The sequence below is a fragment of the Oncorhynchus kisutch genome, linkage group LG6, assembly GCF_002021735.2.
Source record: "Oncorhynchus kisutch isolate 150728-3 linkage group LG6, Okis_V2, whole genome shotgun sequence".
NCBI classification, from domain to species: Eukaryota; Metazoa; Chordata; class Actinopteri; order Salmoniformes; family Salmonidae; genus Oncorhynchus; species Oncorhynchus kisutch.
In genome coordinates, this window is record NC_034179.2 from 37450395 (window position 1) to 37473276 (window position 22882).

Genomic DNA, 22882 nt, shown 5'->3' on the forward strand with positions numbered 1-22882 from the left:
TAATATATTTGACTCTATTTATTTTTATGTAAGTGTCATTTTCACTGCTAATTATAAGTGTGCATGCTGAACACTGCTACATGTTATTTTTTTAACATTTAACCTTTATTTGACTTGCCTAGTTACATAAAGAACATTCTTATTTACGATGATGGCCTACCGGGGAACAGTGGGTTAACTGCCTTGTTCAGGGGCAGAACGACAGATTTTTTACCTTGTCAGCCGGTTGATTTGATCCAGCAACCTTTCGGTTACTGGCCCAACGCTCTAACCAATAGGGTACCTCCCGCCCCAAAACATGTACTATACTTATGCTGAATAGTGACTATTATGCTGAATACCATGGCATTACCACACAGGGTTGGGGAGTAACTGATTACATGTTGTCAAATCACATGTTATTTGTCACATACGCTGAATACAAGCTCTTAACCAAAGCTGTTTAGAAGCCTCTTGGCCCTAGACCTGGTGCTCCGGTACCGCTTGCGTTGTGGTAGCAGAGAGAACAGTCTATGACTAGGGTGGCTAGAGTCTTTGACAATTTTTAGGGCCTTCCTCTGACACCCCCTGGTATAGAGGTCCTGGATGAAAAGAAGCTTGAACCCAGTGATGTACTGGGGTGTACGCACGACCCTCTAGTGCCTTGCAGTCAGAGACCGAGCAGTTGCCATACCAGGCAGTAATCCAACCAGTCCGGATGGTGCAGCTGTAGAACCTTCTGAGGACCCATGCCAAATCTCCTGAAGAGGAATAGGTTTTGTCGTGCCCTCTTCACGACTGTCTTGGTGTGCTTGGACCAGGTAAGTTTGTTGGTGACGTGAACACCAAGGAATTTAACTCTCAACCTGCTCCACTACATCCCCGTCGATGAGAATGGGGGGCGTGCTCAGTCCTCCTTTTCCTGTCCACTATCATCTCCTTAGTCTTGATCACGTTCAGGGAGAAGTTGTTGTCCTGGCATCACACGGCCAGGTCCCTGACCTCCCCTAAATGCTGTCTCGTCATTGTCTGTGATCAGACCTACCACTGTTGTGTCATCACCAAACTTAATGATGGTGTTGGAGTCGTGCCTGGCTGTGCAGTCATGAGTGAACAGGGAGTACAGGAGTGGACTGAGCACGCACGCCTGAGGGGCCCCCGTGTTGAGGATGTGTTACCTACCCTTACCACCTGGGGTGGCCTGTCAGGAAGTCCATGATCCAGTTGCAGAGGGAGTTGTTTAGTCCCAGGGTCCTTAGCTTAGTGATGAGCTTTGAGGGCACTATGGTGTTGAATGCTGAGCTGTAGTCAATGAACAGCATTCTCACATAGGTGTTATTTTTGTCCATGTGTGAAAGGGAAGTGTGGAGTGCAACAGAGATTGCATCATCTGTAGATCTATTGGGGTGGTATGGAAATTGGAGTGGGTTTCTGGGATAATGGTGTTGATGTGAGCCAGACTACGGGTGTGTAGTCATTTAGGCAGGTTACCTTAGTGTTCTTTGGCACAGGGACTATGGTGGTCTGCTTGAAACATGGCACTTGCCAGTTGGTCAGTGCATGCACGGGGTACACGCCCTGGTAATCCGTCGGGCATTGCAGCCTTGTGAATGATGACCTGTTTAAAGGTCTTACATCGGCTGCGGAGAGTGTGATCACACAGTTGTCCGAACTGACCTTGGTTAATTAGTTGTTTAAAAACCAAAAAATAACCAACAATTCCGTTAATCGCTTAGCACTACTGTTTTCTCAATTACATTTGATTCAGCATTGAAAAAAGGTGCAAGTTTAAGTTTGTTCAACATGAGTAAGCCTGACCACCATGATGACACAGCAAATGCTTTTGATGGATCTTTTTTTAATGTAATAATTTAAATCAAATTGAACCTTTTATTTAACTAGGCAAGTCTGTTCAGAAAATTCTTATTGCCTCTTAAAGGAAAAGTAATCCAAAAGTAACAAGGTTAAGGTACTGATTACAATTTGACAGGTAAATAGTAACTGATTACATTTAGAAAGTAACCTACCTGACCCTTCTACGGCAGCGTAGCCTAGTGGGTTAGAGTGTTGGACTAGTAACTGAAAGGTTGTAAGATCGAATCCCCGAGCTGACAAGGTTCAAAATCTGTCCTTCTGCCCCTGAACAAGGCAGTTAACCCGTTGTTCCTAGGCAGTCATTGAAAATAAGAATTTGTTCTTAATTGATTTGCCTAGTTAAATAAAGGTCAAATAAAATACTACATGTACTATGTCTACATATCTTTAAAGTGAGAATGAACAGAAATGAACAAGTCATACTCATACAACAGTTTGATTTACATGATGTTAACATTGAGGACAGGGGCTCTCCAGATTAAGTAATGAACTTCAAGAAAGGCAACATACTGGTAGCCTTTTATTTTTGTATGAATTGTGTATATATGAATGGTTCCATATCATACATTTCAAGGGACTGAGATGATGCATGGTATGAGTACATTTTCATCATGTCAGGGGCTATGAAGGAGTTGGCAAATACAGTGGGGCTGTAAAACTACACTATCTACAATGCACCGAACTGTTAGTGTTCTCTCAGGCTCCAACCCTCTACCTGGCGAGGTGTGCATTTTGCAGCAATCCCAGCTCTTGACAATGCTAGGAAAAATGTGGATTTGTTAGCTTTTACTGTTGAGAAACGATGATAAATTTTACAAAGGTGTGCACGCACTAGGCGTATTTATGTGGTCACGAAATACAATTGTTGCAAATAGTTTTACACCGGGGCGTTCTTTTGGAAGACTAAAAGTAGCATAGGGAGGGCTTCTATTGTTGACTTACATGCCCATTCCCCATTGTAATTTGCGTGACCTTTGAATAATGGGAGTTACACGGTAATTGACTGCACTAGTGACAACATGTGACAGTTTACGCCATTTCAATGGCGATTTAAAACGTTGCATCTGAGCGGGCAACATTTTTGTCAACCTTATCTGTAGCCTAGTTTATCGGTATTGCCCAACAAGGGAACTGGACCGTAGGCCTATAACGTTATGTAACACTTTGTTCCTTTGAAGGGAGGAATGGCGGTGAGATCTGAAGAAAACAATTTACAATGATCTCAGTCGAACACTGGAGTCCGGAGGAGGTGGCGGAATGGATCCATCTCATCGGGTTTACAGAATGCGCACAGAGCTTTTTCGGTGAGTTCAATAATGCGCAGCTTGCATCCAAATTCATAACCACTATGAATAGATGGTTGAACATGGTAAACATAGCTCTCCAAACTTTTAAAGAGGGCACAACATTCTTTTCAGGCCCCATTACAGTTCATATTTCCACCACACAGTGGTGCACGTTTTACGCCAAACAGTATCCCCAGGACCAGCCCACTCATTCGTCAATTCGATTGACGAGGGTGGCATTTTCCAACACCTCCAACCTCACATAATTCTTCCCAAAAACAATGATCATTTCAATCAACCAGTGGCATATGTTTTTCTGGGACAATGTTGCCTTGTGATAAGCAGTGCCCACTTTGTCAATGGCAGGGACGCTTGTTCATTCCCATGCACGACTTTCCTACCAACGTTCCGTCCAAAAAATAATCTAATGAATTATTCACTGTAATCAGGACTAATAAAACCAATGCAACTACCTGTTTTCCAAACGGTAGACCTACCACATGGATGGGCATTCATAAAATGCCATTGTGGCTGATATTGTAGGTTACGCCCCAGTAAGCACAGACCAATGCAAAAGTATTTTGTTAGTCTTTTTTTGTGTTTTACCAACTGTAGGCCAACCACAGATGGGCATTCATAAAATAAAATGTAATTCCACACTGTAGGCTACACTTCAGTAAGCACAGACCGATTTATTTCCACGGAAGTTGGATTTTGGTCAGGACCAAATCTGAACCAATCAAATTTAGTCCGGTCTGGACCAGCCTTGGTTTGGCCCAAACATAGACGTCTTTTTGGTTCAGATTTGGTGCGGTCCGGACCAAAAACCAACATCTGTGGATGTGGAAATAAGACGTCGCGGTCAGTCTGTGCCAAATACTAATTCTACTATATAGTGCATTCGGAAAGTATTCAGACCCCATGACTTTTTCCACATTTTGTTACATTACATCCTTAATTCTAAAATGGATTCAACAAATAATTTTCCTCGTCAAGCTACACACAATAACTCACAAAGCAAAAACAGGTTTTTAGACATTTTTGCAAATGTATTAAAAGTTTTAAAAAACATACCTTATTCACAACCTTTTCTATGAGACCTGAAATTGAGTTCAGGTGCATCCTGTTTCCATTGATCATCATTGAGATGTTTGAACAACTTGATTGGAGTCCACCTGTGGTAAATTCAATTGATCGGACATGATTTGGAAAGGTACACACCTGTCTATATAAGGTCCCACAGTTGACAGTGCATGTCAGAGCAAAAACCAAGCCATGAGGTCAAAATAATTGTCCTTAGAGCTCAGAGACAGGATTGTGTCGAGGCACAGATCTGGAGAAGGGAACCAAAATGTTTCTGCAGCATTGAACTTCCCCAAGAACACTGTGGCCTTCATCATTCCTAAATGAAAGAAGTTTGGAACCACCAAGACTCTTCCTAGAGCTGGCCAAACTGAGCAATCGGTGGAGAACGGCCTTGGTCAGGGAGGTGACCAAGATCTTGATGGTCACTCTGACAGAGCTCCAGAGTTCCTTTGTGGAGATGGGAGAACCTTCCAGAAGGACAACCATCTGCAGCACTCCCCCAATCAGGCTCACAGCACTCTCCATAATGTTTTTATTTTATTTTCCTTTACACCCCAGTATCTCTATTTGCACATTCATCTTCTGCACATCTTTCACTCCAGTGTTTAATTGCTAAATTGTAATTATTTCGCCACTATGGCCTATTTATTGCCTTACCTCCCTTATCTTACCTCATTTGCACACACTGTATATAGACTTTTTCTATTGTGTTATTGACTGTATGTTTGTTTATTCCATGTGTAACTCTGTTGTTTGTTTTGCACTGCTTTGCTTTATCTTGGCCAGGTCTCAGTTGTAAATGAGAACTTGTTCTCAACTAGCCTACCTGGTTAAATAAAGGTGACATTTAAAAAATTTAAAAAGGCCTTTATGGTAGAGTGGCCAGACGGAAGCCACTCCTCAGTAAAAGGCACATGACAACCCGCTTGGATTTTGTCAAAAGCCACCTAAAGGAATTTCAGCCCATGAGAAACAAGATTCTCTCGTCTGATGAAATCAAAATGTAACTCTTTGGCCTGAATGTCAAGTGTCACATCTGGAGGAAACCAGTCACCGCTCATCACCTGGCCAATACCATCCTTATAGTGAAGCATAGTGGTGACAGCATCATGCTATGGGGATCTTTTTCAGCTGTAGGAACTGGGAGACGAGGATCGAGGGAAAGATGAATAGAGCAAAGTACAGAGAGATCCTTGATGAAAACCTGCTCCAGATCACTGGACCTCAGACTGGGGCGAAGGTAAACCTTCCAACAGGACAACGACCCTAAGCACACAGCGAAGACAACGCAGGAGTGGGTTCGGGACAAGTCTCTGAATGTCCTTGGGTGGCCAAGCCAGAGCCCGGACTTGAACCCAATCGAACATGTCTGGAGAGACCTGAAAATAGCTGTGCAGCTTGAGAGGATCTGCAGAGAATGGGAGAATCTCCCAAAATCCAGGTATGCCAAGCTTGTAGTGTCATACCCAAAAATAATTGATGCTGTAATCACTGCCAAAGGGGCATCAACAAAATACTGAGTAAAAGGTCTGAATACTTATGTAAATGTGATTTTCTGTTTTTTAATAAAAATAAAAAAAGACATTTGCAAAAATGTCAAACCTGTTTTTGCTTTGTAATTATGGGGTATTGTGTGTAGATTGCTGGGGGGGACGACGACTATTTAATACATTTTAGAATAAGGCTGCAATATGACAATGTTGGAAAAGTCAAGTGGTCTGAATACTTTCAGAATTCACTGTGAGCTATATCTGCTCCAGGATTTATGTTGGAATTTTTTACAGAACGTTGGATGAGAGCCACAGCAATGTGCTTCTCCAACAGCACCATGGAGAGGAATGGACACGCAAAATATGTTGCGCCCCTGCCTTTGACAAAGTGGGCGCTGCTCGCCTCCTGAGAGGTGCAGTGGACTAAGGCACTACATCGCTGTGCCTCTAGAGATTTGGGGTTTGAGTCCAGCCGGGCCGAGACTGTGAGACCCATGGTGCGGCGCACAATTGGTCCAGCGTCGTCCGGGTTAGGGGAGGGTTTGGCCGGCAGGGATGTCCTTGTCCCATCGCACACTAGCGACTCCTGTGGCGGGCCGGGCGCAGTGCACACTGACACAGTTGCCAGGTGTACTGTGTTTCCTCTGACACATTGGTGCGGCTGGCTTCTGGGTTAAGTGGGCATTATGTCAAGAGGCATTCCGGTTTGTTTGGGTTGTGTATCGGAGGATGCACGGCTCTCGACCTTCACCACTCCCGAGTCCGTACAGGAGTTGCAGTGATGGGACAAGACTGTAACTACCACTTGGATACCACGAAATTGGGGAGAAAAAGGGGTAAAAGAAAACTGGGCACTGCTTAGCACAGGGCGGCATCAGCGCTAAAAAGCCCAAATGCCACTGGTTTTGCGAAATTGCCATTGTTTTTGAAAATATTTATGTGATTAGCGACATCATCTATGTTTGATCCGGTCTGGACCGGCCTTGATTTAGTCCAAACGGATGTCTATAAATTAACATATTTTCAACTTTCATTCAGAACCGAAAAGGAAACCGATTTCAATGTTCGGAAAATAAACTCAGCAAAAAAAGAAACGTCATCTCACTGCGTTTATTTTCAGCAAACTTAACATGTGTAAATATTTGTATGAACATAAGATTCAACAACTGACCTCCCGGGTGGCGCAGTGGTTAAACGCGCTGTACTGCAGCGCCAGCTGTGCCACCAGAGACCCTGGGTTCGCGCCCAGGCTCTGTCGTAACCGGACGCGACCGGGAGGTCCGTGGGGCGACGCACAATTGGCCTAGCGTCGTCCGGGTTAGGGAGGGCTTGGCCGGTAGGGATATCCTTGTCTCATCACGCACCAGCGAATAAATGGTTATTTTTCAATGTCTGGAAATGCCTATTTTAACCTTCTGGAAAAGCCATCTTTTCACCTTTCATTAAGAACCTAAATTTAACATAACTTCAACACCTGAAATGTCTTTTCAATGTCATTTTGCTTACAGGATAATTACATTTTTGCAGGGGGCAGCAAATTGTTTTGTTTGACTGAGGGTGGCAGAATGGCCAGGACTGGGCCTATCATCCCTGCTCTCTAGCTTACATTTGGGCAATAATGTAGTCTACAGGAGATCACACAGTGCTGTGTTCAGCATTGTCCTCCAACAATTTGTAACACATTGATAGACATCTTTTTTCTCTCACAGAAAATGCAATAACTGGCGTGGATCTCTTGGAAATCAGTGATTCAGTGTTAGGTGAGTTAAGTTATAGCCTACATTCTATCTTTTCAGACATATCACCCCCCCCCCCCCCCTCATCCTTTGGTGAGCTTGAATGGGAAATCCATTTAAATTCAGGGAGTGGGATTTTTGTCAAAAAATTCATACTATTGTGGGTAGGAGAATATTGTTAAATGGGGGGAAAAAACACTACCTTGGCCTACTTATCACATGATGAGTGAGGTGTGTTTTGTCCTTTGTTGAATGATGTAATGAGTCTTGTCAGTGATGTTTTTGCAGTTAATTTGTCTGGGATGTGCACATTCCTCCATGTTTCTGTCTAATCATGTGTTCTTCCTCGGTTCACCTGTAGTGTACACAAAGGTGCTGATGCATCATAGACTACTTCCCAGATAATACACACTTGACTGAATATTTTATTAACATTATTAAAACGCTTGAGATTTTAAGTAATTTAGGCATATTAATAGCCTAGGCTGCAGTTGAGTGTTGGTAACTGCAATTAATTTGGTCTGATGTGACAGCAACATACAGTCAGTCATCAGGGGCAATAATTGAATTGTGACTGAAAAGCTGTATTGCATTGAAAAGGAGTTTGCATTTTTTCCCAAAGTGCACTTATCAGGACCCAGGTGTCAACTCTGTATTCCATGGTGCAAATCACTTTCCTCTCCCAGTAGGCTATTTTCATGAACTGTAGCCATATGAATATATAGGCCTACCCGGGAGTTCATAAAAGACCGAGAACAATAATACCAGGACAGGTCTATGTGCGTTTGTAAAGTCGGTAAACTGCTCATATAGCCTAGATACTTTTACAGATACGTCTTTTACTGTTGTAACCATTTTCATATCGATAAGGTTTAACCAAATTCGGTTGTGTCGGTGCTTTGGACAGGTCCAAGGAATTGATCTCCTAACATACAAAAGGCTTTTGTATTTTATTTATTTTTTTAAATTCTTGCCTGAGTGACGGTTCCAAAAGCCAACCGAAACGTCAGCAAAATTGGCTTACTTCCGATAGCAGACTGGAGAAGGAGGGATTTTCTCCATGAAAAGTTTTGACTTCTTTGGTAGGAAAGGGTTGGGGGTTGCGCTTGTCGGCTCTCAGATGCATACACTGCTACTGCGACTTTGCGGTTCGGGGCTGTTCCTTTATGCATTCTCTTCATAGCGCAGTCAAGTGGAAAAAAAGATTCTTAAACTTTTTCATCAGATTAAATATGAAATGGGAACAGAAGCATACGCTTTATTATGTGGAAAAGAGCAAACAGCCTGCTATTCGAAGGAAACTCGTGAAGTAACATGGATTAGTCATATCAGAATTTTTAGAATTGTTTGAGGAATTTTGCACGGTATCCGATCTGTATCAAATCTATGGAAATAGCCGAGCAGGGACGTCGAGAACGGAGCAGCAGTCGTTTCTACGTGAAGTTTAATTGAAAGGTAAACACGACTACATAACGGAATATTGTTTGCCATAACTTGTAAAAGTATATGATATATGCTATTGGTTGGTTACTCTACCAGAAGTAGATTTGTGTAGTTTATGGAAGAGAACTAAACAGTAGTCCAAGATACGTTTGTAGACACTTCGGTGGCATAACAGTGATATTACAGTGGAACAGTGTTCAATGATGCTCATGTTTGGACTCACCTATGTACTGGCACCGAAAGGGTTGGCCATGTTTCCTCTTTCTTACTCTGGCGTCATTACTTGTGTATGAGTGACATTTGTTTTTCTTAATTCTATAACTCAAAAATAAACCATGACCCGTGAATGTATTAAAATATTTCATAAAACCCATAATCCGTAAAAATATTACAAATTAAACCATACATCTATGATCTGTAAATATATTCAACATGTCTAACAGATAAAGCTACAATTTGAACAAATGTAGAAATCCCTAACATTTACAGCTGTGGAATGCTCATTTGCACATTCAAAAGGTGCTTGTGGATCTGTGTTCTGTTTACATAATTGATTTTTTTTTCTGCATGTCGATGTATTACAATCCACAAATGTTACTTCATATGAGTCGGCTATCTCCAATAATTGGGATAATCTTTGTTACTTGATGCGCGGAGTGCCGACAGATCACGTCTGTGTCCTTAGAACGCTTTCTAGCTAGAAGAGAAAATTACTTCATGAAATGTGAGTATAACGTTTATTTACTAAACAAATTATGTTAATGTTTAGAAACTGACTTTCATATGAATGTTAAATTCGACCATTGGGGCATGCAACGCCGAGTGTGTGCTTTGGACACTAACGTTACTGATAGTTAACAGGTAACTCATGAGAAGGGTGCAATTGCGGCTCACAAATCGGGGCATTCCTGCATCTGCAGGAACCCCTCTTTACACTTGGTAAATGTTTTTAGGACAAGCGGGGGTGCTCCAGTACAGTAGGTGGCGGTAATGCAGAATAATGTTGGATGCCAGCCGCCGATAAACCTGACAGAAGAAGGGGTGGGGGAATAGCTGTACGCTGGTAGACCATGTCCTTTTCCCACAGTTCTATTAACGACGGGGAGGGCAGGTGTTCGGCAGGCGGGAGTGAATGACACTGTTCTAGCTTAGCTAGCTAGTCCTAAGGAGGACTCCGCTACACAGGAGGTGGGGGTGGCACACTGTGTTGCCCCAGCCTCCCACCTGCTGTGCTAGCGGGAGGCAGGGATGAACGGTCGACGGTATCCTTCACCCTAGCAAGCTAGCACATAGTGTCACTAACTCGCAAGCTAGCACCCCGGAAGGCGTTGGCGACCGGTAGACAGTGTCCTTTGCCCGCAGCATTCGGACACGCCCTGAATTGCGGACTGCAGTTGCACTCTTCGATCTTATCAGCTGTTTAGCCGAACAACCAAAGTTAAACTTAGTTGTTAATTCAGGAATGTGTCAAATGTAAAGAACCGCTCAGTTTTGAAATCCTGAATTGGTGATGTTGCAAATGATATTTTTCAATCCATTTTCTTTTCAGGGACTAAACAGGGCAATTGATGCTTTGGCAGGACTAAGTTAAGAAATTATAACTCTCTGATTAAAAACGTTAGAAAATCAGCTAGCTATTTTTTTGCTCCATGTAAGCTTGCTTGCTAGCTAGCCAAGTCATTTGTTGTTCATCCTTACCTACTATTTATTAATATGCATTCCGTGTCTGACTACGGTCAGTTCAATCCCTCTCTGTATTGTGTTGCACCGTTGGGGGGCTGGGCAATGTTACCAGTTGAATAAAAGGCAAAGTTATTATACTCGTACTGTAAAGACTATTATCAGTAAAAAATTATTAACCTGACACTAATAACGTGAGGGTTTAATTGTGTAACAATGCACAGGCCATTATGATTCAATGTAATCTGATCATTTTTGTGAACATGTTTTGAAGTATGAAATGACCCATTTAAATGTAAACCTATTACAACTTGATCAAACTTATGAATATGTAAAACTGCATAATGATGGCACATGGAAGTGCAGAAACAATATATGCACTGATTGACACACCCTGTCATCCATTCAGACACAGGGAAGGAGTTAACAAGTCATCAGGAACAAAAAACGTGTGCTTTTGGCTTGGGTTCCAGCATGTGGTCCTCTTGCCTCCATTTATTGAGCGACTCCTGTTTATAAGCTTGACCAAATAGCTTAATAACATGCTATTTCAAATGTTTTGTGTAACAAGTGGTGTGTGCTGCTCAACTCAGTATTGTTATTCATTTTTTACAGAGCTGTCCATTCTGAGTCAACCTAGAACCATGACCCCTCTTTGCCTGTTCTACCACTGACCAGCTGCTTTTGGATTCTACTGCAACTCTCCACTAGTCAAGTTCTCCTTTTTTCCAGGCCCTTTGTGAGTTGTTTGATCTGACTGCTGACTCGGCCAAGGACCTATAGCAGTGTTTCCCAAACTCGGTCCTGGGGACCCCAAGGGGTGGACTTGGGGTGGGGTGAGGGGGGGTTTCCCTAGCACCACTACACAGCTGATTCAAATGATAAAGCTTGGATTATTTGAATCAGCTGTGTAATGAAGTTTTTTTTAAACTATGCGCATCCCTTGTGGTCCCCAGATTGAAATGTTGACCTAAAGAATGTAGTAAAATGTCATTTTGTTTCAGCATATACACTACTGTTCAAAGGTTTGGGGTCACTTAGAAATGTCCTTGTTTTTAAAAGAAAAGCACTTTTTTTTTTGTCCATTAAAATAACATCAACTTTGATCACAAATAGATTGTAGACATTGTTAATGTTGTAAATGACTATTGTAGCTGGAAACGGCTGGTTTTTAATGGAATATCTACATAGGCGTGCAGAGGCCCATTATCAGCAACCATCACTCCTGTGTTCCAATGGCACTTTATGTTAGCTAATCCAAGTTTATAATTTTAAAGGGCTAATTGATCATTAGAAAACCCTTTTGCAATTATGTTAGCGCAGCTGAAACATTTTGTGCTGATTGAAAAAAGCAATAAAACTGGCCTTTAGTCTAGTTGAGTATCTGGAGCATCAGCATTTGTAGGTTCGATTACAGGCTCAAAATGGCCAGAAACAAAGACCTTTCTTCTGAAACGTGTCAAGCTATTCCATGCGAGAAATTGCCAAAAAAATGGAAGATCTCGTACAACGCGGTGTACTACTCCCTTCACAGAACAGGGAAAACTGGCTCTAACCAGAATAGAAAGAGTGGGAGGCCCCAGTGCACACCTGCACAAGAGGACAAGTACATTAGAGTGTCTAGTTTGAGAAAGATGCCTCGGAAGTCCTCAACTGGCAGCTTCATTAAATAGTACCCGCAAAACACCAGTCTCAACATCAACAGTGAAGAGGCGACTCTGGGATGCTGGCCTTCAAGGTAGGAGTTCCTCTGTCCGTGTCTGTTCTTTTGCCTAATCTTTTATTTTATTGGCCAGCCTGAGATGTTTTTTTCTTTGCAACTCTGCCTAGGAGGCCAGCATCCTGGAGTCGCCACTTCACTGTTTTTTTGTTGTTGTTTTTTTCACCTTGATTTAACCAGGTAGGCTCGTTGAGAACAAGTTCTCATTCACACCTGCAACCTGGACAAGATGAAGCAAAGCAGTGTGACACAAAAAAACAGAGTTACACATGGAATAAACAAACATACAGTCAATAGAAAAAGTATATATACAGTGTGTGCAAATGAGGTAGGATAAGGGCAATAAATTGGCCATAGAGGTGAAATAATTACAAAATAACAATTAAACACTGGAGTGATAGATGTGCAGAAGATGAGTGTGCAAGTAGATATACTGGGGTGCAAAGGAGCAAAATAAATAACAGTATGGGGATGAGGTAGTTGGATGACCTATGTACAGGTTCAGTGATCTGTGAGCTGCTCTGACAGCTGGTGCTTAAAGTTAGTGAGGGATATCTGAGTCTCCAGCTTCAGTGAATTTTGCAGTTCGTTCCAGTCATTGGCAGTGGAGAACTGGAAGGAAAGGTGGCCAAAGGAGAAATTGGCTTTGGGGGTGACAAGTGAAATATGCCTGCTGGAGGGCATGTTACGGGGTGGATGCTGCTATGGTGACCAGTGAGCTGAGATAAGGCGGGGCTTTACCTAGCAAAGACTTATAGATGACCAGTTGGTTTGGCGACGAATATGAGGCGAGGGCCAGCCAACGACAGCATACAGGTCGCAAGGGTGGGTTGTATATGGGGCTTTTGTGACAAAACAGATGGCACTGTAATAGGCTACATCCAGTTTGCTGAGTGGAGTGTTGGAGGCTATTTTGTAAATGACATCGCCGAAGTCAAGGATTGGTAGGATAGTCAGTTTTACGAGGGTATGTTTGGCAGTACGAGTGAAGGATGCTTTGTTGCGAAATAGGAAGCCGACTCTAGATTTAATTTTGGTTTGGAGATGCTTAATGTGGGTCTGGAAGGAGAGTTTATAGTCTAACCAGACACCTAGGTATTTGTAGTTGTCCACATATTCTAAGTCAGAACCGTCCAGAGTAGTGATGCTGGACAGGCGGGCAGGTGTGGGCAGCGATCGGTTGAAGAGCATGCATTTAGTTTTACTTGCATTTAAGAGAAGTTGGAGGCCACGGAAGGAGAGATGTTTTGCATTGAAGCTCATCTGGAGGTTAGTTATCACAGTGTCCAAAGAAGGGCCAGAAGTTTACAGAATGATGTCGTCTGCGTAGAGGTGGATCAGAGAATCAACAGCAACAAGAGCGACATCATTGATGTATACAGAGAAAAGAGTTGGCCCGAGAATTGAACCCTGTGGCACCCCCATAGAGTCTGCCAGAGGTCCGGACAACAGGCCCTCCGATTTGACACACTGAACTCTGTCTGAGAAGTACTTGGTGAACCAGGCAAGGTAGTCATTTGAGAAACCAAGGCTGTCGAGTCTGCCGATAAGAATGTGGTGATTGACAGAGTAGAAAGCCTTGGCCAGGTTCGATGAATACAGCTGCACAGTATTGTCTCTTATTGATGGCGGTTATGATATCATTTAGGACAATGAGCGTGGCTGAGGTGCACCCATGACCAGCTCGGAAACCAGACTGCATAGCGGAGAAGGTACGGTGGGATTCGAAATAGTCAGTGTTCTCTTTGTTAACTTGGCTTTCGAAGACCTTAGAAAGGCAGGATAGGATAGATATAGGTCTGTAGAAGTTTGGGTTTAGAGTGTCTCCCTCTTTGAAGAGGGGGATGACCACGGCAGCTTTCCAATCTTTAAGTATCTCAGACGATACGAAAGAGAGGTTGAACAGGCTAGTAATAGGGGTTGCAACAATTTCAGTTGATCATTTTAGAAAGAGCGGGTCCAGATTGTCTAGCCCGGCTGATTTGTAGGGGTCCAGATTTTGCAGCTCTTTCAGAACATCCAGCTATCTGGATTTGGGTGAAGGAGAGATGGGGAGGCTTGGGCAAGTTGCTGTGGGGGGGGGGGGGGGGGTGCAGGGCTGTTGACTGGGGTAGCCAGGTGGAAAGCATGGCCAGCCTTAGAAAAATGATTATTGACATTTTCAATTATCGTGAATTTATCGGTGGTGACAGTCTTTCTTAGCCTATGTGCAGTGGGCAGCTGGGAGGAGGTGCTCTTATTCTCCATGGACTTTAGTGTCCCAGGTCTTTTTGGAGTTTGTGCTTCAGGATGCAAATTTCTGTTTGAAAAAGCTAGCCTTTGCTTTTCTAACTGCCTGTGTATATTGGACTAGGAACCGAAAGGTTGCAAGATCAAATCCCTGAGCTGACTAGGTAAAAATCTCTTGCTCTGCTCCTGAACAAGGCATTTAACCCGCTGTTTCTAGGCCGTTATTGAAAATAACAATTTGTTCTTAACTGACTTGCCTAGTTAAATAAAGGTCCAAATAAATAAATTAAAATCTCGGTTCCTGACTTCCCTGAAATGTTGCATATCGCGGGGGCTATTCGATGCTAATGCAGTACGCCACATGATGTTTTTGTTCTGGTCAAGGGCAGTCAGGTCTGGAGTGAACCAAGGGCTATATCTGTTCCTGGTTCTAAATTTTTTTGAATGGGGCATGCTTATTTAAGATGGTGTAGAAAGCACTTTTAAAGAATAACCAGGCATCCTCTACTGACGGAAGGAAGTCAATATCCTTCCAGGATACCCTGGCCAGGTCAATGAGAAAGGCCTGCTCGCTGAAGTGCTTTAGGGAGAGTTTGACAGTGATGAGGGGTGGTCGTTTGACCGCAGACCCATTACGGACACAGGCAATGTGGCAGTGCTCGCTGAGATCCTGGTTGAAGACAGTAGAGGTGTATTTGGAGGGCAGGTTGGTTAGGATGATATCTATGAGGGTGCCTGTGTTTACAGATTTGGGTTTGTACCTGGTAAGGTCATTGATAATTTGTGTGAGATTGAGGGTATGTAGCTTAGATTGTAGGATGGCCGGGGTGTTAAGCATGTCCCAGTTTAGGTCACCTAACAGCACAAGCTCTGAAGATGGATGGGGGGCAATCATTTCACATATGGTGTCCAGGGCACAGCTGGGGGCAAAAGGTGGTCTATAGCAAGCGGCAACGGTGAGAGACTTGTTTCTGGAAAGGTGGATTTTTAAAAGTAGAAGCTCAAATAGTTTGGGCACAGACCTGGATAGTAAGACAGAACTCTGCAGGCTTTCTCTGCAGTAGACTGCAACTCCGCCTCCTTTGGCAGTTCTATCTTGTCGGAAAATGTTATAGTTAGGGATGGAAATGGAAAAATGGGAGTGGAGCTAGGCACTGCAGGGCCTGGATTAACCTCTACATCTCCAGAGGGACAGAGGAGGAGTAGGATAAGGGTACACCTAAAGACTATAAGAACTGGTCGTCTAGTACGTTCGGAACTGAGTGTAAAAGGAGCAGGTTTCTGGGCATGGTAGAATAGATTCAAGGCATAATGTACGGACAAAGGTATGGTAGGATGTGAATACAGTGGAGGTAAACCTATGCATTAAGTGACGATGAGAGAGCTATTGTCTCTAGAAACATAATTTAAACCAGGTGAGGTCACCGCATGTGTGGGAGGTGGAACTAAAGGGTTAGCTAAAGAGTATTGAGCAGGGCTAGAGGCTCTACAGTGAAATAAGGCAATCACTAACCAAAACAGCAATGGATAAGGCATGTTGACATTAGGGAGAGGCATGCGTAGCCGAGTGATCATATGGGTCCAGTGAGTAGCTCGGCGGGCTGGAGACGCGACGATTCAGACAGCTAGCAAGCCGAGGCTAGCAAGCTAGCAGAAGGGCCTTAAAGGGACATTGTGACTGAAGAAGTCAGTTGTAGCCCCCTCGTGCTGTTTCGTCAGTAGTCCAGTCGTGATGGATCAGCAGGGCTCTGTGTGGTAAAGGGTCCAGGCCAATTGGCAAAATAGGTATAGTGGCCAAAGAATTTGTTCGATGGGTCTCTTCAGTTAACAGTCCGGTATGCTCTAGACAGCTAGCGGGCCGCGGCTAACAGGCTAGCCAACATTCAGGGGACATCGTGATGGAGGAGCCACTTGGAAATCAAACCTCGGGAAGATTACGTCGGTAGTCCAGTCGTGATGGATCGGTGGGGGTCTGTGTCGCCAGTAGAAGGGGTCCAGGCCAATTGGCAAAATGGGTATTGTAGCCCAAGGAGTGGCTGACGGACCTCTTTGGCCAGCTGGGAGATGGGCCTAGCAAAGGTTAGCTCCAGGCTAATTGGTTCTTGCTTCAGGACAGATACGTTAGCCAGGACTGGCCACTGATAGCAGCTAGCTAGCTGCGATGATCCAGGTGAAATGGTTCAGAGCTTGCGGTAGGAATTCGGAGATATGGAGAAAAATAAGTCCAATGTTCTCTGGTTTGAGTCGCGCTGTGCAGCCTGGCAAGAGTTGTCCGGGCTAAAGGTTAGCTGATGACCGCTAGCATTGGCTAGCTGACTACTAGCAGGTAGCTAGTTAGTTGGCTAGCTTCTGTTGGGGTTTCCGGTTCGAAAGAAAGAAAATAGCAGATCCATACCACATTGGGTGAGGCGGATTGCAGGAGATTGTCGAATTTGAGGTAAGAAAAATATTTTAAAAATCTATGCGAAGAAAAAAGATATATACACAGGACACGATGAGGACAAAGACATCTGACTGCTACGCCATCTTGGGTCTTTGGAATGATCAATTAGCCTTTTAAAATTATAAACTTGGATTAGCTAACACAGCGTGCCATTGTTCTGTTCTGTGCGCTGTTCTGTGAAGGGAGTAGTCCACAGCATTGTACGAGATCTTCAATTTCTGACATGGAATAGCCTTCATTTCTCAGTACAAGAATAGACTAACGAGTTTCAGAAGAAAGGTCTTTGTTTCTGGCCGTTTTGAGCCTGTAATCGAACCCATAAAAGCTGATGCTCCAGATACTCAACTAGACTAAAGAAGGACGGTTTTATTGCTTCTTTCAATCAGCACAACATTTTCAGCTGTGCTAACATAATTGCAAAAGGTTTTCTAATGATCAATTAGCCTTTTTAAAATGATGAACTTGGATTAGCTAACACAACGTGCCATTGGAACACAGGAGTGATGTTTGCTGTTAATGGGCCTATGTAGATATTCCATAAAATATCAGTTGTTTCCAGCTACAATAGTATTTACAACATTTAACAATGTCTACATTGTATTTCTGATCAATTTTGATATTTTAATGGACAAAAAAATTAGCTTTTCTTTAAAAAACAAGGACATTTGTAAGTGACGTAAAAAAATGTAACGGTAGTGTAAATATTAGAGATGTTTTGCTCATTTTGTAAAGGGTGGGCACAGTCAGACAGGATGGATTCTCCACTGTCAAGACCAACCGATACAAACACTTCTTTACCCCTAACGGCCATTGCCATTTGAACACGGGGAATAGGAGGAGGTAGGCTAGTCTGTCTGATGAAGACGTGGGGTTGGGGAAGGCTTGCTTTTTTTGGGTTATTTTCCTGTTTATACTGAATTTATCACTTAAACTATGCATTACTTTCGTTTGTTTCTTTTCTTTTGAGTGGCAACTACAGGTACATTTTTTATAAAAGTATAATTTGAAGTGGATGATGTACCTGTTGCATGCTCCAATAGACAGATTTAACATTCATATGAAAGTAATTTGTTAAATGTTAATATAATTTATTGAATGAATAAATAAATGTTATACTCATATTTCATGAAGTTGTTCTTTCTTCTTCTAGCTAGAAAGCGTTCTCCTGAGAAGGACACAGCCATGACACACATATTATCCCAATGATTAGAGATGGTCGACTCATCTGATGCCACATTTGTGGATTACAATACATATTCCCAAAAAATAGCACAGAATACAGATCAACAACCACTTTTTGAATGCGCAAATGCACATTCTACAGTTGTATATGTTAGGGAATTCAGAACATTTGCTCACATTGTAGTTTTATTTGTGAGCTATGATGAATATATTTACAGATCATCCATTTATTTGTGACATGGTGAATGTTAGTGCTATGATAAATATATTTACAGATCATCCATTTATTTGTGACATGGTGAATGTTTGTGCTATGATGAATATATTTACAGATCATCCATTTATTTGTGACATGGTGAATGTTAGTGCTATGATGAATATATTTACAGATCATCCATTTATTTGTGACATGGTGAATGTTAGTGCTATGATAAATATATTTACAGATCATCCATTTGTGACATGGTGAATGTTTGTGCTATGATGAATATATTTACAGATCATAATTGTTGGATTTATGTGGACTATATGCATGGATGGTGGTAGACACATTTACAGAATAAAGAAGCAAATCTCACTCCATAAATGTGATGTAGCGGATTGAGTTTATAATATTATTTTTCATGAAGTACATTGCCACTAAGTTACAGCATACAATGTTTCATGGTGCCCTATCCCAAGTTTTACAATTACTGTAGTTACCCAATACATTACCCCACCCCCTTTATCCCTTTTCATATGTGGCATAAATCCTGTAATGGACTTATGCATGTATCATGCATTGTTGTGTCCTGTGCTCAGTTTTGAACCTTATATTCCTTTAATTATGCATTTATTATACAGTAGTTGAGACCTAGACATGGGACCATTTCACTTTGCTTGTGAAGGTCCTCAAAAGGCTTTCCAACTTCATAACAACAGTCAGTCCTTCCATTCATGGCAGATAAATGAGCCTTATCCCAGTCTATTTTCACTCACATTCATCCTCTAGCCTTTGTGTGACAGTACCATTGGCAGCTCTGTGTGCCTGTGAGGAGACTTCTGTTCCATTATTAAACTGAATGCCTCTGTATGTTATCCCCCTGTAGGTTCAATTAGTGTGGACAGATGTCCCCCTGCTCCTCAGGAATGTGGTAGGCTAGTAGTAGTCCTGGGGGTAGCTGGTGTGGCACACATGCTGTCCGACAAGGAACGGGCCTTGTTGGTGTAGTTTGAAAGAAAGGGTATGTAGACTAAACACGTTCAATAACTTGTATCACTATAGACTAAGAATGATTTACATGTAATGATCACGCATTGAAGTGTATATGAGAATGTTATTTCTATGTAACCACTGATCATACTAAAGGTAAATATGAGCTGGAGTTGGTGAGTTTCCCCATTCTCAAGGAGGTTGTGGATTGTTCTGTTCAGTCTGCTCTGATTACACACTAGTTAGTCTAACTCTAATTGGCCCTTATGTTCTTAATTTACACACTTGACACAGTGATGCCTCATGGAATGATCTTATTCTCATCGGATTTTTGAGGAAGGTGGATTTCATACATTTTATCTTATCAAATTATGTGATACTAGGCCTACATCTGCCCAATTCAGACCTAACCCATTGAAATATTTGTATATTACATGAAAGTGTGTGTGTGTGTGTGTGTGTGTTAGGATACATTCCAGAGGGAAAGCTAGGGTTATTCTCTTTGACCACAGTGATTTGGTTCCTTCCGTTTGACAGGATTCCAAGAAATGCTCAAATTACAAAGAACAATGACCTTCTCTGGTCTCTGACTGTTTGGATCTGAGCCAGTGTTGATTATCCCTCCCTTGTCCTGTCCCCTTCCTTCCTCTGTATGGTGGCCCTGCCTGGGCCAATGGGGAGCCAAGGAGCCGGAGGCCTTTGAGTCTTAGAGGTGGTGGTGAGTGTCTGCCAGATCAGTGCCTAGCACCATTGACTCACAGCACTGGAATGTCTCTGACTGTTCCACTCACTCTGCCTCGCTCTCTCGTTATCTCTCCTATCTCGTTTTCTCTCGCTCATTTTCTCTATAGTTTGCTCCCTCAGCCTCCCCTTCTATCTCCCTCCTTAGCCGCTTGCTCTCAACCTCAGTACCACATTTTTCTCTCATTCTCTCTCCTGCCTTCCCTCCTTTCCCCTCTTTCTGTAGAGGAGGCCCGAAGTCATGTCTGCTGACTCAGCCTTGGAATAATCCAAATGCCTCTTGATTTCCTCTGCGCTCACGCGACATCCACAATGGGTGTAGATGATCCACAATCTGCTTAATAATAATCTTTTTAGTAATATCAGCACACTCATTAATTAATTAATGAAAAATGCAACTTCAGTGAATTACTAACAGCCTCCATGCCACATTGCTCCCCTTCACACACACAACCTGTTAAAATCAACTCAATGGCCCACCAGTCCCCTTTGTCCCAATGGGTAGTGGGAGGCTGGGCAACGCAATGACTGGGTCCAGAGGCCACAATGTACCTGCTAACTCCAGGGAGGGAAGAGACATCTAGTACCACTCTGGAATGTGTCAGTGTGGGAGGCGGAGTCCTGGAACTCATGGAAGGTGGTGGTGTGGGGGGGGACTGCAGAAGGCGTGGCCAGATACTGACTCATTTACAGACACGCAACACCCTGGACCCATCATTCACTAGGTGCCCAGGTGGATGTGTTACTCAGTACAGTATCAGTGTTTTGGGCACAACCATTCCAGCACTTCCCAGCTGTGATCCCCTGGTCCGGCTCCTCTTCCAGATGGAGTTTGTTTTGGACACAGGAGCATTTCCGTCAAGGGCTCACTCACAAATCCCGATGAAGTTCTAATCGGTGGTAGTGTAATTCTACTGGGACAGAGTAGGACGGAAGTCTGAGTCTGCCACTGCTGTCAGTCTCGTGATCGACTGTTGAGTTGTAGACCTGGCATTATAAACCCAGATAGTTGATTTTCTTCACATTGTTGATCCAGAAACATGGAAAGGGTTGAGCTGAAAGGGGAGGGGGTTGAGGGGGAAAGAAAGGTAGAGCCAGGGAGTAGGAGGCGAGGAGAGGGTAAAGAAGATGGGAGAGGGTGATTTTCCTTAACTGTTGAGGAAGACCAAATCATTCCACAGCCAGTGTGACAGAGAGAAAAAGCGATTTCATCTCTGCAGCACATGCTTCCCATCAAGTAAGTGTGTGTGTGTGTGTGCGTGCGTGCATGTGGTAAGAGGTTTAGGGAGTTGTATATGAGCGGTTAGGGGGGGGGTTTGGTGTCTGAAAGGTTGGCTGTGTATCAGGAACATTTGTATGTGTTGCGGAGAGAATTAAACCACATTACAGAGATTTTGATTGAGTTGGAAAAAGAGAGTGATGGAGAGAGGCTCCAGAGAGGAAGCATGTCAGCGTTGTCAAAATGGCTGCTGCTGGGTTTGGTCCGTTTATGATGATTCTCATTTAGGAAGAGGGCCAAAGATCTTCAACTCATCAAATAAAATCACTTTACCCATGTCAGCACCTCTCCCAAACCCTTCCCGACCAACCAGAACTAGAGTTTTATCCATTCAAATTTAGGTTTATTGAATTCCTTCTCCCCAACAAAGGACTTAAAAAAAAAACAGTGAACCGAAATGAGCAATTCCACGGTAACAGAATGACGTTGAGACATCCGATTTTCCACTTTAAACCATTTCAAATCAAACTTTGTCACATGCGCCAAATACAAGTGTAGACCTTACTGTGAAATGCTTACTTACAAGCCCTTAACCAACAGTGCAGTTCAAGAAGAGTTAAGAAAATATTTAACAAATAAACTAAAGTAAAAAATTATAAAGTAACACAATAACAACATTAATGAGGCCATATACAGGGGGTACCGAGTCAGTGTGCGGGGTTATAGGTCAGTACATGTAGGTAGGGGTGAAGTTACTATGCATAGATTATAAACAGCAAGTAGCAGCAGTGTACAAAACAAATGGGGGGGGGGGGGGGGGGGGGTCAATGTAATAGTCCGGTGGCCATTTGGCTTGGGGGTAGAAGCTGTTAAAGAGCCTTTTGGTCCTAGACATGGAGCTCCCGTACCGCTTGCCGTGTGGTAGCAGAGAACCAGTCTATGACTTGGTGACTGGAGTCTGACAATTTTATTTCCTCTGACACTACCTATTATATACCGCCTATTATATAGGTCCTGGATTGCAGGAAGTTTGGCCCTAGTGATGTACTGGGCTATATGCACTACCCTCTGTAGCGCCTTACGGTCAGATGCCAAGCAGTTTCAATACATGCTCTCGATGGTGCAGCTGTAGAACGTTTTGAGGATCTGGGGACCCATGCCAAATATTTTCAATCTCCTGAGGGGGAAAAGGTGTTGTCGTGCCCTCTTCATGACTGTCTTGGTGTTTGGACCAGGATAGTTAATTGGTAATGTGGACACCAAGGAACTTGAAACTCTCGACCCGCTCCACTACAGCCCCATTGATGTTAATGGGGGCCTGTTCAGCCCGCCTTTTCCTGTAGTCCAAGATCAGCTCCATTGTCTTGATCACCTTGAGGGAGAGGTTGTTGTCCCCCACACGGCCATGTCTCTGACCCACACGGCCGTGTCTCATCGTTGTCGGTCATCAGGCCTACCACTGTTGTGTCATCAGCAAACTTAATGATGGTGTTGGAGTCGTGTTTGGCCATGCAGTTATGGATGAACAGGGAGTACAGGAGGGGACTAAGTACACACCCCTGAGGGGCCCCAGTGTTGAGG

General features: G+C 43.2%; 1 protein-coding gene across 4 annotated transcripts in view; it reads left to right on the top strand.

The window, feature by feature from the left end:
* The first annotated feature begins 8530 nt into the window (after nucleotides 1-8530).
* The window catches only part of amot (angiomotin), a 46474-nt gene continuing 32122 nt past the window's right edge, over nucleotides 8531-22882 (top strand). For 3 of the 4 annotated variants that reach the window (XM_020485557.2, XM_031826689.1, XM_031826691.1), the window contains exon 1: nucleotides 8531-8907. The gene's annotated coding sequence lies outside the window, so the exon portion shown is untranslated. The remainder of the gene's footprint in view (nucleotides 8908-22882) is intronic. The other variant, XM_020485558.2, reaches the window with a different exon arrangement.